Source organism: Pithys albifrons, chromosome 9, assembly GCF_047495875.1.
Source record: "Pithys albifrons albifrons isolate INPA30051 chromosome 9, PitAlb_v1, whole genome shotgun sequence".
NCBI classification, from domain to species: Eukaryota; Metazoa; Chordata; class Aves; order Passeriformes; family Thamnophilidae; genus Pithys; species Pithys albifrons.
In genome coordinates, this window is record NC_092466.1 from 30,320,913 (window position 1) to 30,337,209 (window position 16,297).

The following is a 16,297-nucleotide window of genomic DNA, read 5'->3' on the forward strand; positions in this document are numbered from 1 at the left end:
AGGCCTGTAAAGACACAGTGAGTTATGAAGGACGGTTTTGACCTGTAGAATAAGGATGTGAGGAACTTAAACCCACTCACCCAGACCCCAATGGTGCATTTTTTGGAGCTGCACTTGCTGCAGGTACCCCTGTGCCTTCCACTGAGAGGAGCAGCAGCTCCTGAGCAGACAGGCATTTATCATTGACTAAACTTACAAAGCAAATGGTGCTTTGGAGCACCTACATCCAATGTAGGAGCACTGAAATTGTGTCACTGGTCATGAGTCAGGCTAAGCTCTGTGCAGGACTGAGTGCTGGGACACCCCCAGATTTATTGCTGAGAACAGCAGTGCTGTTTGTGAAGCCTCAGAGCGACTTTGAAGCTTGAGATCTCTTCTTGCTTGAGATTTTTCTGAATCGTGCACTGCAGTAACATGTTAATCTCACAGCTTCCAGAAACATTTACTGTTAACAATGAAAACATATTGGTCTCTGAGGGAAACTTGCTGCACTTCCAGAAATGATGTCAAGGATGAACAAATTCCCATGTTATCAGCCTGGGCAGTTTTATTGTCATTCATAATATAGCTGAGAGTGCAAAACTCTGTATCTCATCAGAACTTAAGTGGAAGTTTCTATAGTGGCTTCCTGCGTGCACTAGGAAGAAATTGTATGCCTAGGATAAGGAATAAGTTATGTGATGTCTTAATAGCAGTTGCTTCTCTGTTCTTAGGAAAACTCAGTATATTGGGTTTTTTTTAAAAATTGGTTTTGAACACTCTAAAGTGCTCAGGTTTACACACAGTATTTAAAGCCTTAGAGAAAGAAGTGAATTAAATTAATCATGTAATCAAAACCAAGCTTGCCGAGGGAGTTGATGGCCTTGGTGACTGCCATGTTCCTGGTGGAGGGAGCCAGGGAGCTGTCTCTGCCCAGAGCTGCTGCTTTGCTTTCCTCCTCCTTGCAGTCTGAGCTGCTGGGGAAAACCCTTGGCTTCTGTGATTGTCCCCTCAGGCAGCCGTGGGAATCTGGGCAGTCAATCAGCTTCTTCTTCAACTGCAAAGTGAAAAATTCCCATTAAAACACTTGAACAGAGTTGAAGTGCTGCCCTTTAATGGAAGACTTTTTCCCTGGAATATGGAAACTAGCCCAAAGTCACTGGTGGCCTTGGACTCTGTGGGTGTGGTACAGCACTGGTCTCTGTGGGATGTGGAGGGCAGTGGTCCAGAGCAATGTGTTCCAGCCAAGGATTCTTCCAGATGAGGAGGAAAAATCCAGCAGGCAACTCAGTGAGGTTCAGGGAAGGGGAGTGCTGAAGGTGCTGCAATTCCTGTCTTGCTGCTGATGTTCTGTGAATGGATGTCAAAGGCTTTGGAGCATAGTCTGGGAATACAGAACCCATCATTGAGACCAGAATCGTGTGAATTCCTTACTCGGGAGAAACCCTTGTGTTAAATGTGGGTGAGCCATTAAAGCTCAAATAGAGTTTAGACCAGCACAGGCCTCTCATAACCATGGAAAATGCATTTTAAAGTTAGGGGGAAACATAATCTTTGTTACCCATTTATCTGTTACTGTATTTCCCCATTTTCTGCTACCTAAAAAATGAAGTTTCCAAATTATGAAAATAATTTCCCCCCTTTGCTTTCTGCTGTGACCAAAAAAGCTCTGCAACTCTGATAGAAAACCTGTTTTCGTGGACTTCCCAATCTGTACCCAGCTCAGGCACTGACTCAGCTGCAGTTCAGCAATAAACCAGCCTCCAGATGTTTGGGGCTGGTACTAATAGCTGAGTTCACCCATTTGTTCTCCAATTATATGCCTTTTGGGCTGCTGAGTGTTCTTTGACAGACAGCAGAATATTGGCAGCCTGACTACTGACTGCAAGGGCTCAAACTCAAATCCATATTTCAGAGAGGTGCACGTGCTACAGAAAGTGTCAGACCTTGCACACACAAATCAGTGAATTTCAGCTATGGCTGCAGGTGACCTTGGACACAAAGATCGTTAAAATAAGGCACCAGTAGCTGCCCAGTTCCCAAGTTCCTTGGCTATTGCATCACCCTGTGCACTGAGCTGTAATTTGCTCTCTGCTGTCACAGCCAGACTGTCTCTGCTGTCGCTGTGTTTGAAGACTGGCACAGTGCTAGTTGGAGTCCCTGTTTCCAGATGCCTTGGTGTAGGTAATATCCCACACAAGCCCTGGTTCATTAGCTCTGCCATCTCGAGGTCTTTCTCTTATTTTCAGCAGCTCCTTGTGTGTTTAGCACCATCTCTGCTTGAAAATGGAATCGTCTTCTGAGTCAGAGACCTAAGCTTGGTCTGTGAAAGCTCTGGGAGATATTAAGAGCACTCTGGTTTATGATTACACGTGGGGTTTTTTTTCTGAAGCTCTGTGGCCTGCTTTGTATCAATTTAACTACATTTCAGAGCAAGCCAACTTAATTAATGGTTTCCCTCAGGATATCAAACAGCAGTGCATCAGATTTCTTACTGAAATCCATAAACATTAAATTATCTCCAATTCATTTCTTTGGTCTTTAACTTTTCCAGTTTCTTTTTAAAAAATAGAATCAAGCTTATTTGCCAATATTTTCATTTAATATTTAGTGAACATATGTTGTGTTACTATAAAGACATGAATCACCTTGACCTTGTTTTCAATTAGCATTTCATGCTCAGATCTTAAGAAGATGTCACATCATCTGTTCAAAACCCACTTCTCATATGAGGCTAGAAATTTTAATTCCAAATTGCCAAATGATCAACTTTTCTTCTCTCTTACAGCAGTCCCTCTGTCAAGGAGCTCACTAAGCAGGGAAGGGTTGACTCCTTAAAATAATGATTTATTGCTAAAATACATTCTGCACCATTTCCCTCTCTGGTCCTGCTGAAGTGGAGGGGAAAGAGACGTGTTGGGGGTGAGGGTCGTGTTGAAATCTGCACCATCACACCAAGGGTGCTCTCACAGAGACATTGGGAGCGTGACCAACTGGAAAGCCAAGGCTAAGATGTAAAGGGGGATCCTCAGCTGAAAAAGTAGCACCAGGATGCAGAGTTTGGGTTTCTTAGGAAGTGGGAGAGCTTTTACAAGAAAGATGGGCTTCACCTGAGCCAAGCCTGGTTGGTTATAGCTATTCTGGTGGCGTTTGACATTTCCAAGGCTTATATGCATTTCCTTTTCCAACTGGAAAAGCCACTGTGTGTGGGCAGACTTCACAAATCAGAGCGGCACATCAGAAGCAGATGAAATAATGAAAATCCTGTAATCCGGGATTAAAAATGATAGAGCATAATAAATTTGGGAAGGCATAACAAAGTATGTTACAAGTAAATAGCCCTTGGTAATCACAGCACATAAAAACAGACAATAAACAAATACTGTACATACAAAATAAAAGATAAAAAATACTAAAAAAAAAAAAAACACAACAGAAAAAAAAAGAAATTTCTGGTTTAAGTCAGAATATAGACATAAAAGTTGTATCAAAAGCTGGTAGAAGGGGAATGCTTTAATAAGAAAAACAAATCATACAGGCATGACAGCTCACACCATGAGAAGTCAAACTTACCAAGTTATCAGATGTTTAAGGTGGTGCCAAGAACAAACCCACCTACCTCATACAGTCTTTGGATGCGCAGAGGTTACTGTAAGTGCTTCAGCACATGTTTGTATTGATACTGAGCTGTTGTAGCATAACATGGCTCTAGTTGGTTTTTTCATTTTGTTTTTATAATGGATTAATAAACAGAAATAGATGAAGCACAAAAAAAGGAGAAACAGATGACCAGAAGGTGGTCTCCACTGAGAATCCAGAGCAATCCACTGCTCAATGAACTCAAAGCTATGTGGGAAAATGTATGAATAGTGGGGGCTGAAGTTTGCCAAAGGTGTCATTTGGGATGGTTCAAACAGATGTTACTCAGGGATCATTCAGGGTGGTAGGACAGGGTTCTTGCAGTTCGGAGCAGCTTGGTGAGAAAAGGCAGGGACCTCATATTAAAAGAAACTGAATTTTATGTTCAATAGCAGAGGGAAACAGCTCCAGCCATGCCAAGCCAGGGATGGGCTGCCTTTTTAGGAAGAAGTTGGTAAGGTTGTTATGGAAACTTGTTTGAAAATGTCTGCCACTAATGAAAATATCCTATGAAGTTTTTTTCCCTGCTGACAACTGGTAGGGTTTTCCTTATAAAATATCTCTTGTTTCAAGTAAAGGATCCTCTTATTGCTAACAAGTAAGTGAAGTACATTATCCATCCCTTTCACTTCTCAACATAATCCTCTGGCATTTGGGAGTGTGTGTGTGCATTTATATTTTAAAACATGCCCTCTCAGTTTGGGTCCAGCCTGATTTCTGGTGTAAAGTTTTTGCTCTGAATTTTCTCAAAAGCCTTCTGTCAGTATTTTCTTTTAATCTTCTTGCATATAATTTTCTTGGTGTTAGAAACTTTCACTTCCTCTGCATCAGGGATTTACTTAATTCAGTGGAGATTCAGCGGGGAAGGTTTTTATACAGTTGAGGCAATGTATAGGTTGCAAGTTGGCGGCATTTGTAGATTTCCTTGAAATAATTTTTTATTTTGTTTGATATATGCACTAGTTATCTACAGGAGATATTCACAGCTCTTCTGTTTGCTCAGTTTTCCTTTACATTACTAGGCTTGCATGCAGTTTGAGAGTTACACTTGGAACAGTTATTTAGTGAGAACAGTAAACTGATTTCATAAAAATTTGATTTCTGAAGTGTTAGTTCTTTAGTAACTTCCATTAAGAAATTGACTGCAGGGTGTTTAAAATGAAGTTCTCTTAAGTAATCAGAAAAGAACCTTGTGGTATAAATCTTGAAATCTCCCTCATGACTTGCACCATTTTTTTACTAAAAAATATACATTTTAGTTTTTACAGTATTATAATGTGTACATGAATATTTAAATTGTATTTGGATTCCTGAAGAGCAGAAGCAAGAAAGTCTTCTGCAAGAGCATTCAACAAACTGAGAATTGTATAGGAACATAATCAAACCATGGTAAATCTCCATCTTCCTTTTCTGGATCGTTACACACACAGTGAAGTCACTGCCCCCACATTCCAGCTCACTTTTGGGAACGCAACTTGCTGGGTTAAATTTATCTCCCCCAGGAGCTGCCTTTGGGATTTGGGCCCAAGAGCAGCTGACAAGGTGCCCAAGCAGTGGGACCCTCCACAGCGCAGAAAGCACGAGGGAGGAGACTGTTTGCTTAATGAAATTTGATCACTAAAATGAACTGGAAACCAGATTTTCATGGTTGAACAAAAGGTCTATCTGCATATAAGAAGTATTCCTATTCAGATGCATTTCATATGGAAATATTACACAACATACAAGCTTTTCACTCTTACTGCTCAGATATTTATTCAGCAGATTTGTTTCCTGCAAATTTGTTCACTCTGTTGGCCACACAGATGCATTTGCTATTCTGTACTGACCTGATACACATTTAGAAAACCCTCAGAGGGTTTTTCACTGGAGTTGCTTTTCATTAATGCTTTGCTGATATATGCAGAAAGATGGAAATAAATAAGTCATTTATTGTTTCATTTGAAGTAGTCACTTAGGATTAAGTCTTCCTTTTTTTTTTCATGGAAAGTGTAATATCTGACCTTTAAGAGAATGGGCTTATTGTTCTGAAAGGATATGGAAGTCCGTTTTTAAGGAAAATATGTTTGTGAAGCTTCACATTCTTAAATGAGAAAATACAAATAGTTTCATTTCTCATCATTATTTATGCTGCACCACCAAAATCATAAACAAGAACTTAACTGGAAAATAGATTATTGGCTTTCTCTCTGTTATTCTAGTGTTTCTCCCCCTCATCCCAGAACAACTACAAATCCAATCATAAATAATACATTTTAGAAATGAGTGTTTCTTGATTGTATTGGATCTCAACTGAAGTTTGAAAACTAGAATACATATATAGAATTATCACTATATGTTAGTTGTTAATTCCTGAGATGTAAGCTGAAAATGGTTGCAACGGTCACAAATATTTTCTTAATATCTTTTAAAATATGCACTCCTTCCCTGAGCATATAAACACATCTGAGAGTCACACTGGTTCAGCTGAATTACAGACAGCTCCTCAGAAGAATCAGCTCACTACCCTGCAGCAATTTATTTTCCTTTCATTAAGAAAGTAATATATTGTCCTATTTTTACCATCCTCTGAAAACATCTCAGGAGTATCTTCCATTAAGTGAGAGCTAATCTGAGCTGATACCAACTCTCTCTTTTCCATCACTTAGATGGGAAGATTAATGTAATGCCTTGCTTTCAAATAAGAATCAAGTGTAAGGGTTTTAAATAGGATCAAGTAGGAGAATTCATACTTCCTTGCCATCCAGTGCATCTTCCTCCATCTGGGATATGCCAAAAATTGCCCCATTACCTGCTGGATCCAGAAAACACCAATGGAAGAAAATGCCTTACCCCGTGCATTTGTTGCACAAACAGAGGCTCTGGTAGGTGGTGGGTTTGTGGCACCCCCATTGGGAAGGCAGCTGGTTTGCCTACCTGGAGTGGGATGAGCTTCCCCACCAAGGCCTGTGTTTTTCACCTTTTCCCTCTCTGTGAGTGCTCCCTGCTCCTGAACTGCAGCTCACTAGGAGAAAGGAACAGCAGTTGCTGCAAGCAGATGATGACTGGCAATAAAGTCGTTCCTTGGAAAAAGCAGTTGGATGTGAATGGAAATGGCTCCAGCATCAGAGGAAGCATCCTACCACATCCTCCCCAAGCTTGAAGCAGAGAACAAATGCCTTAGAAGAAATACAAAAATTGTGTGTAACAAATCCCACATTCCTCACTCTGCTCGTGGAGGCAGTGACAGAGCTGTTTCCCTCCCAGCTCTTTGTTCAGGTTCCTGCGTGCAGGTTCCCCTGCAGCAGAGCTGTGGAGCTCCTTAGAGAGCTGAGAGAACTCACATTTGTCCTTGACCTCAACCTTGCCCCACCCAAACTGTAACTTAATAGGACCCATTTATTATTTCATTGGTGTAAACTAAGGGCTCAGCAACCAAAATGCTCATTTCAGCCCCTCAGAGAAAGGCTTATAATGAGCAGCTCTTTCTATTCAAAGTGGATTGTTGATCTGTAGGATGAGCAAAGATGAGCCTGGGGGTGAGGAGAGAAATGTCACAGCTAAAGATTGTATTTCCTGAATGCTTTGTCTCCGGTACCAATAGAACATTGATCCTCTGATGTCCCTGGGACATTTGGCTCCATGTTTCCTAGCTCACAGAACTCTTGCAGAGAGGGCCACGTGTGGTCTCTCTTTGTGCCTGGAAAGTACCTAAAGCATTCGAGGCAGTAGGTTATCAGGGAAGTATGAGTTTATCTGCCTGGAGACCTGCACAGCCCATCTCATTGCAGGCTCCTACTCAACCTATCTTTTGTTTATTTTATCTACTCAGAGACACCAACCCCACCATTTCTCTGGCGCCACCCTTTCAAGCTGGCTGACCTGTGTATAATTTTTACTTACATGTACGTATATAAGTATGTATTAGTTTGGGTTAAGCTAATGCACTTGTGAGAACTTTTCAGTTTTGGGGTTTTTTGTATTGTTATTGGCAGAGTTTGAAACCATTTGAAATGCAGCCATGTTGGCTTGTGCTCTGTAAGGAACAGGGGGAAGGAATTGGCGTCTGCCAAACTGAAAAGGATAAAACTGGTGTAATGATATGTTGCAACCACACTGCAAAACCTACCACAGTAAATTACTGCTGTAACAACCTCCTTCCTGTTGCAAAAGGCTCCAGCCCAGGCTTTCTTGTGTCGCTCCTCTCGTCATTTCAGTTCTAGAGAGAAAGTAATCTCTGCATGTCTTAGCACTGAGTGAGTGCTAAGCTTTTGGAGGACAAGCTGAAAAGCAAAGATGGAGGCCAGGAGGGGCAGGTGCCTGATTTTGGTCTGGGTGCTGCTGCTGGACATGAGCACCATCCATCTGTAGTGGCTGACCCACAGTGTTGTGGGCAAGGCTTCATCTCCTGTGTTGCTCTTTACTGTAAACAGTATTTTTTCCCTTGCCTGCTTCTGGCAGCTGGTTTCAGTGTCTGTGGGTCACATGAAGTTTTCATGGCATTGCCTCCACAACCTGGCCCCTGGGATGCTCTGCCCTGTGCCTGGGCAGTGGTTTGGCCAGGCTCAGTGGCCCGGGGGGAGTGTTGCCTTCTGAGGTGGCCTGTGGGAAATGAGCTGCAGCTCCTGCTTTCGTCTGTCCCAGATGCATCTCCTCTCCACAGACGTTGCGCTGTGTTTGGCACACAGTCGTGTTTTGTTAACTCTAAATGAAGGAGTAAAAAGGGAGTGAGCCAGAAAACTGAATTACTGTCCTGGTTTCAGAGCAATCCTCCTAAAGGGAGGGGAGAAGGTGACAACCTCAGTGTGGGAAAGTTTTCAGGCTGCTCTCTTAAGTTGTTTATATTCTGTGGAGAGAGTGGTTTGAGTCTCCTGCATCCAACTGCCTGTTTGAGAAAAAATTATTCATCCACTTGGGGGAAGGAGGAAAGATAATCTCCTCTTGGAGGCGAAAGCAGTGAGATCCTGGTGGTTTCAGAGGTGGAAGGGGATGGCCCTTTGACAGTGCTCTCCAGAAAAGCATTGTCCAAAACTTTATCTGATAGTTAGCACTAAAACAAGAAAACATTGGGGGGAGCTCAGAGCTGCCTTGCACTGAAAATGTGCAAACCACCTGGTATGGTCCAGCCTGTCAGACCAGTGACTGGGGGACATCTCTTCCCAGAGGTTTTGCCTCCTGCTGGTAAGATAGATGGTTAGTACTGAGGATGCTGGGAATTATACAAAGACAGAATCTGTGAGTCTAAAAGCTGAATGGAATGGAAATTCCCTTTTCTCAGAACTTTACAGACTGGCAAATGATGGGGCTGCCAGCACTCTGTGCTTGTCTGGGTGCTGCTTCAACTCACCTTGGGCTTTCCACAGCTGAGCCAGCTGTGCTGTTTACATTGGATGTGAATGAACCTCTTTTGATTTCTCTTCTTTGGTGTTTATGCAATGAAATTGTCTTTTTTTCCCTTTTTTCCCCTTTTTTTTGTTAACAAAAAACCCCAACCAAACAAAAACCAAAAACCCACAACACAACAAAAACAAACAAAACCCCCAAAACCATCATTAACTTCCTGTACTTGAAGTTCACGACCACATCCTTGCACTCCCCAAGTCCCCAAACTCTACTGCTTCCAATAATAATAAAACCTGAACAGGCTTGTCTTGTCCTCTTTACAGCTACAACAAAATGGATGTAGCTTTAGCTGTGCTTTTCCCCTCAGCTTTCTGGCAGTGCTCCCTTTCTCTCTCTCCAAGTCCTCCCTGTGAGGAATGAGCACAGCTGATCACGGGGATAAGGATCAGCTCAGGGGAGCGTGTGCTGGCCAGGGATTTTTTTTTCCTTTGATGCCCATTGCTCCCCACCTCTGATGTCTCATGCGCGTTTCGCATTCTCCAAGCCCACAATCATCTGAAGTCACAGGCCAGAAGCAGCTTCTCTCCCTGGGCTGTGCAGACCAGATCTCCCCAAGGGGATTTTCCCTTGTTAAAGTTGCCTGCAAAATATTTTGCATGGCTTGGTGAGGTATCAAACTATTTCCCAGCTATGGCCAGTCTGAACCGAAGGTTGTTATGAAGAAATGTGCTCTGTTGCATTCATGTGAGTGGTCAAGAAAAGCCCTAAATAAAAGCTCTGAATAGACAGGATGCAGTTGGCCAATTTCTTCCTTTTTCTTCTCTCTTGTGAGTTTAACTAGACTTTCTCTCTTAAAATGAAATCTGATCTTTATAGGAATATCTCATTCTCTATAAAGCCATAATTATTTTTTTCTTGAACAGACCAATCACTACATATAAACTGCAAGGAACAGATAAGTTGAAATACGTTTAAAGAAGTGAATTTTTATTATATAACAGAAGTGGGTGTATCTCATTCTTTTATGCACTGGATGTTCTCTATGGAAAATCCATAAAACTAAAAGGGAAATATGAAACCAATTCTCTGCTGCTGATGTAAAATGATAGAGAGGAGGAAGTTTCTCAATTATAATGGGTCAAGCAAAAATACCTTCCTGACTACTCCTTCCAAAAGAAAACCGAACAAGTTAGAAATCTTGCATAGCAATGGGATCAGTTTGGGCTACTCAATCCAGTTTTGCATCAGGGTAGTTTGGTTATATTACTTGTGATGGTAAATTCTCTTGACCATAAGTGCCCTTAGTCATTAATGTCACAGAGTATTCATTTCCAACCATTTTTGGGCAATTACTCCAAGTGGAGAACAAAGGGAATGGAGTGTGGTTTGGGGTTAGACTGGAAAGGGATGGCATGTCTCCAGCATAGGGTTTAGTTTCAGTGCTGTTGAGGACCAGGCATTGGGAAGAGGGGAGTGGTTGGGGACCAGCAGGAGTCCAGGCTGGGGTCTCGCTGTGTGGGGCTGTGCCATGAGGGGAATATTTCTGCTTCAGTAGTGCCAAAAGTCAGCTTCTCCCCTTCATTGCTGCAGTGTGTTGGGAAGCACAACGAGCATGGCCTCTGCCACCCTTTATCTTTGTGGCAGCTGAGGAGGGAGGGAGGTACCTGGGCACTGCTGCCCCCACAGCACCTTGGGTGGGGGCTGCTTCTGCCCTTGCCCCTTCCTTCACTTCTCAAAAACCTGAGAAATCCAGCTGGCAGTGGAGGAAAGCCCAGGCACTGCTGCCCCATTGCCCTGCATTGCTTTAAATCCCATCACATGAGGAGAACCACGGCAATGAATGGCCAATGTAAACCTTTAATTCACTGCAGCTGAAAGCTACCTCACCAAAGGGATTTAGTTTATTATTTCTGTGTGTTGCTCCAATAACACTGGCTGTCAGACCCGTACCCAGTGATTAAGAATTTGAGCTCTAGGAAACTGTTTTGTTGCTGTCACAGCTAATGGCTTGTCAGAGTTTCCAGGGTAATTCTGATACTTTGTCAGACCTGTTTCTTGATTGTTTCAAAATGCACTGGGCTTAGTCCTGCATCAGCCTAAGGAATACACTTTTTTGTACACCCGTTGGGGCATGCAAAGCAGCTTTGCGTGTTTCCTTTGTCTCCTTTTTAATTTTTTATTTTTTTTTTATTCTGAGCAGGTCTGCAGTCTGCTGTAGTGTTTATCTCTGTCCTTCCGCTGCTTTTGTCTGCTCTTGGGATGGGCAGAGCTGTGGATGGATGAGCACTCAGCTGGGAGATGACCCTGCCAGATGTGACTCCCCCATCAGCTGCAGGAGAAAAAGTGGCTTTTATACTCTGCTGGACCACTAGATGGGGAAATTGTATTTACATTTTTGGGTTGCAAAATGGATCCTGGCAGCTGGGCTGAAGCTTTTGGTAGCAATGAGGCGTATCAAGCCTGCTATCTGCAGGAGGTGTGCGGTGGTGACTCAAGGCTTTGCCCCTCTCTTCAGCTGCACTGCTGCCTCTGCTCTGTAAGGAGTCAGGCTCTGCTGAGCTGTGCTGGGGCCCAATGTGCTTTTGGGGAGGTACTCGGCAAAACTGACCTTTACTGGTGTCCTGTCCTTTGAAATATTTCTGTGGAGTCGGGCCAGTGGGTGCCTGACCCACTGCCAAGCCCTGCATGCACCCCACAGCTTCACTTGGGAAACAAGGAGAGGACATAAATAATATTTCAACAAATTTCTGAACACGGAGCTCCTGAGGCCAGAAAACCAGCTGGGCATCTGAGAGCTCACATCAGGTTCAAGGCAGAAATACAAGACCACATGTGCTCAGGGCCTTCTCTTGCTTTTTCAGTACTTTGCTGCTGCTGGGCCACTGGCTTTTCCATGATGAAAGCATGTCTGAACAGAGTGGCAGAAATGACAGCTGTGACATAGGTCTGACAGTCCTGCAGGTAGGAAACTGCTGGCTGTGGGGCAGGGCAATTCAGAAGATGAGCTTGAGATTATTTGGTCGGCACATAAATATTTCAAAGTTGGCTTTTAAAGATCTTTGTCTCAAATCAGTATCAGTTCTCAAACATTAGATAATTTTGCTTTAAATAAAAACTTCTAGGACATAATTAACTCTTTTCCTTGTAAGAGTCTGGATACAGTCCATGTTGGATTACTCAAAGCCCATGAGGTGACTGGTGATGTGCTAATGCTACCTAAAGATACAGTTAAAAATAAAAAACAAAAAAAAAAAAAGAAAATAAATAAGTGGAGTACAGGTCACAGGGATGACTTTCCTTGCTGCAGGCTGTGTGATGCGATTGCAGCCTGATGCAGTGCTTTTGACTCAGTGTTACTTAATTCAATAACAACTTTCTCTGTACAGAGCAGATGTGCTTTTTGCTCAGGTACACAAAGTTTTTCAGACCTTCTACAGATAATTTAACTTTGGAAAGCAGGTTTTTTCCTCTAAAGGTATTGCTGGAAGATTTGGGGGAGGATATCTAAACCATTGCAGTGTGAAAGCAGCTATAAAGACACCTTCCTCTGCCTGTGCAGGCAGGGAAATGAGCCGTACCATGAGAAGTTACCTTCACGCTGCTGTGGCTGAGTCCATGCAGGTCCCTGTTCCCACCTATCCCTGACAGCCTCTGCGGGGCACAGGACCTACATGGGGCCTGAGCCTTCTCCTCAGTGCACTGACCGTGCTGGGGCTTGTCACAGCTGATGGATGGATGCTTTTGTGAAAGCTCAGTTACCCAAAAACAATGTCAGCTCAGAAAGAAGCCACGGGAATGTGTTTAAATAAGCACACCTGCATCTTTTTGGCACTCGGAGCTACTGTAAATAGCTTAGCCAAAAATGTGGATGAGTGTTTATATCTTTTCAAATATCACAACCAAGTAACTAGAGAGCCAAATGTTTTTGCAGCAGTTGTGTGCTTATTCTGCGAGTTCTTTATCAGAGAAATAATGTCTTTGAGTTGGAGTCTGGAAGCCTGAGGTATCAAGGAAAGTAGGTGTGAGAGCAGCAGTTACAGTCATCCTGTGGGTGATTTGGGTTAGCTGTTAAGGGAGGCACCTTGTGGTTAACCAGTTTCAGCACTAGGACTCTGCACTGAGTAATTGAGGAAATCTTAGAGTCCTGTATGCCTGTGACTTTGGCTAGAAGTCTCTGTCATGCACCTCAGTGTGCATGGTGATAGATATTTTCTGGAAGTTTTCCCTTTTGTTTTGTAGAAAATGTACTTCCATGAGGAATACCTTAGGCCAAGCTCTTCACAAATTGATGAAGTCCTGGGGCAGAATGTGTGCTCAGGGGAGCTGAGGTGCTTGGGCAGCAGCCAGTCTTTTCTGTGCCATGAAATAGACATAATCTTGCTATTTCATTAAGTTGTCTGCGTTTGCATTTTTATCCAAAGGTCTTAAAATTATTTACACAGGGTACAAGTAGGATTATTTCCATCATAAATATGAGGAAACAGAGAACATGCATGCACCCAGGAACAGATCCTCTCCCTCCCCATACCAACCTGTGAGCTGACTTCAAATGGGATAAAAATGCATATTCCTAAGATGTTTCAGTGACAGGAGGAAGAGGCAAATCTTCTCCAGGGCATCTGCCTTGATTTCGTAACTGAAAATCTTCCAGAGTGTATTGAGTCTTCATCTCCTGAAATACAAGAGTATGGCACTGCTAAGTCCCTTAAACCAGGTGGTGCTTTGGTTGAAAGACAGATGAACATCAATATCGCTGCTTCAATCTCCTGGAGTAGTTTTTGGGTTTCTTTCTGTTATGCAGGAGGGGTGGCTGTCATTTGAGTGGAGGTGCTGGTGGTGGTGCTGTGGGCAGCCATGCAGGACAGGCTGGATCTCAAAGGCTTGTGCAGCAGGCTGCACAACTCAGCACTGCTCTGGCATCCCAGCAAGCCAGGCTGTTTCCACTCACATCACAGTGATGGCACTGCACAACACTTCCTTGCCTTCAAACTGTCTTTCACACTTGGTGATGCACACAAGGCAGCATTCTACACTCTTATTTTTTCTGGACGAGCTGGGGTTACTCTGTATCCTACACCATAAAGAGCCTTTTTGCACAGAGACAGATGATGTCTGTCAGTTCCCCTCAAGTCTGATGAAGCTGAGGTTCAAAGATAGTGCATCAAAATTAGGTTTTAAAAATTTATCTGTGAGCCAGCATAGGGAAATCTAGAAGGTGAGACATAATCACAGTCCAGCTTTCCCTGGGCATTGAAATGTAATAGAAATGTTGTGGTTACAGCCCTAGCTTGTATTTTGTCAATTTCCTATTTGTCTATTACTTTGATTTATTTATGGCCAGCCATTGGCCAGCACAGGAGCCGGCACTGAGCTTGGCTGCTGCTTCTCACCAGCCTTCTGCAACCAGTGGTTAATGAAAAAGCTGCAGACCATGTGCTCCATGTAAAGGATCAGTTCCTCAGCAGGATAGAGACAGGACAGAATCGCTTGTCCTTTGGGTAATATGGCTCACTCAGGCTGGCTTGATAGACCAAATTCAGGAGAGGCAGAAATACCTGACTGACAGTTTCTTCAGGCCTCCAAGGGCTTCCCGGAGCTCACTGCCTGAGATGTCATTTTTAATGGAGAACCATCTGCTGCAAGCACGCAGTTATTAGCAAATACCTACCTAATGCTTTCCAAGCAACACCCAAGGTAGATGAAACAAATTAAGAAAATATACCACCTGCTTTTCTGTTTGTTTAGTTCATTGCATTTCACAACACATCCTGTAGAGTCAGTTTTACCATTCCCCATGTGGTCTGTCAGACTTTGGTTTTGTGGGGCTTTTACATGTGTGGTGTGAGATAGTGGAGGAAACCATAAGGACTGTAAAATGACAAAATAAACTGCTGGAGTGCAGAAGTGCAGTGCCTGGAGTTATCTGAAAATGACTGGATTTGTAGTAAACTGCAATGTACTTTCAAAGCCCAAATTATATTCAGTCTCCAAGTGTAAATTTGTAGTTTCTTCCCATCTCCATGTTGGTTAGGCTTGAATTCCCAAGCCAGTTGGGAGCGGTCCCCCCTGTTGCTTTTGAGAGCTCTCTAATTACAAATAATTAATTAAAGGTTAGGTGTTTCTCATTTGGTTTCTAGAATCACTTACCAAACTCAATCTTTGCTTTCAGACTTCTTGACATCTGAGTACTTTGTACAATTTGCATATTCAATTAAAAATTATTTGCTTCTTTGACCTTTGATACACAATGTGAGCTTCATTTGGCCACCTACTCTTTCATAGCCAATGTTATTAGCAAAAGGTTTTCAGTTATTGAGAGATGGTTGAATTCCTCTGAGCTAACATTTACAAACTTAAGTACCACAATACTGTGATGCTGCAAATGACTATTCCTAAGCTCAGAGACTCTACTACTCTCAAAACCTTACTAACCTTACGTAAGGTGACCAGTGTGCTCCTTCATTTCACCAACCTCTGCCTTGTCAGGGTAACAACCAATAAAACTGATATTTAGGCTGTGAGAATTGCCTGAGGTGCATCACTGCATGGTGTTTTTATCCAAGACCAAGCAGTTCTACAGAATGATTGGGCCAAAAATAAGAGGGAGCTAAGTGTAAACAGTCAGACTGACATTACATAATTGCACTATTAATTTTGGATGCAAGACTTTTGACTATCCCCTCCTCGTAAAAAGGAAGGGCAAGGGATGCCCCTCCCCACTTGTCTTCCTTCCTTGCCAGGGCAGCTGCCTTGTTTGGAAAGAACCATCACTTATTTTCTCTTCTTCCACTAAGAGCAGAGAACTGGTCTTGGACAGCTTTGTATTGACAGAGACAACACCTGTAGTTTCCTTCCAGCAGTAGGTATTTAGTGCTCTTCCCCTCCCCACTTTGGGGAAAATTGCAGTTCACCTACACAAGAGCAGTTCAAAGTCAAGCGTTAATGGTACCCACTCTCTGACGAAGGAATCCTTTTTGCTCTCTCTCTAATTGAGTGGGCTGTCTCCATGGGAAGCTGGTACAGAAAATGTCTAAGTGAGGATCTAGAAATCCCAACTGGAGGTTTACATAAGCCTTTTGCTTTCTCTAGGCACAGAGCTTGGATAAATAATAAATGCATCTCTGATGATGTGTCTATGCAGACCAACCTCAGACAACTGCCCACTTGTTCTGAAATAAAATGTCCCAAGTGTCATAGGCCAAAACTAAAATGTGTTGTTTTCTCTCTTCTTACTCTTTTTTCTTCTTTTTTTCATCTTCTTTCTGGCTTGGCTTTCAATGACATCAGTAATACACACAGCTGCAGGCTGAACAGGGATGCTCTATAGTCTGGCCAGTATTACAGTGGTATTGCATGG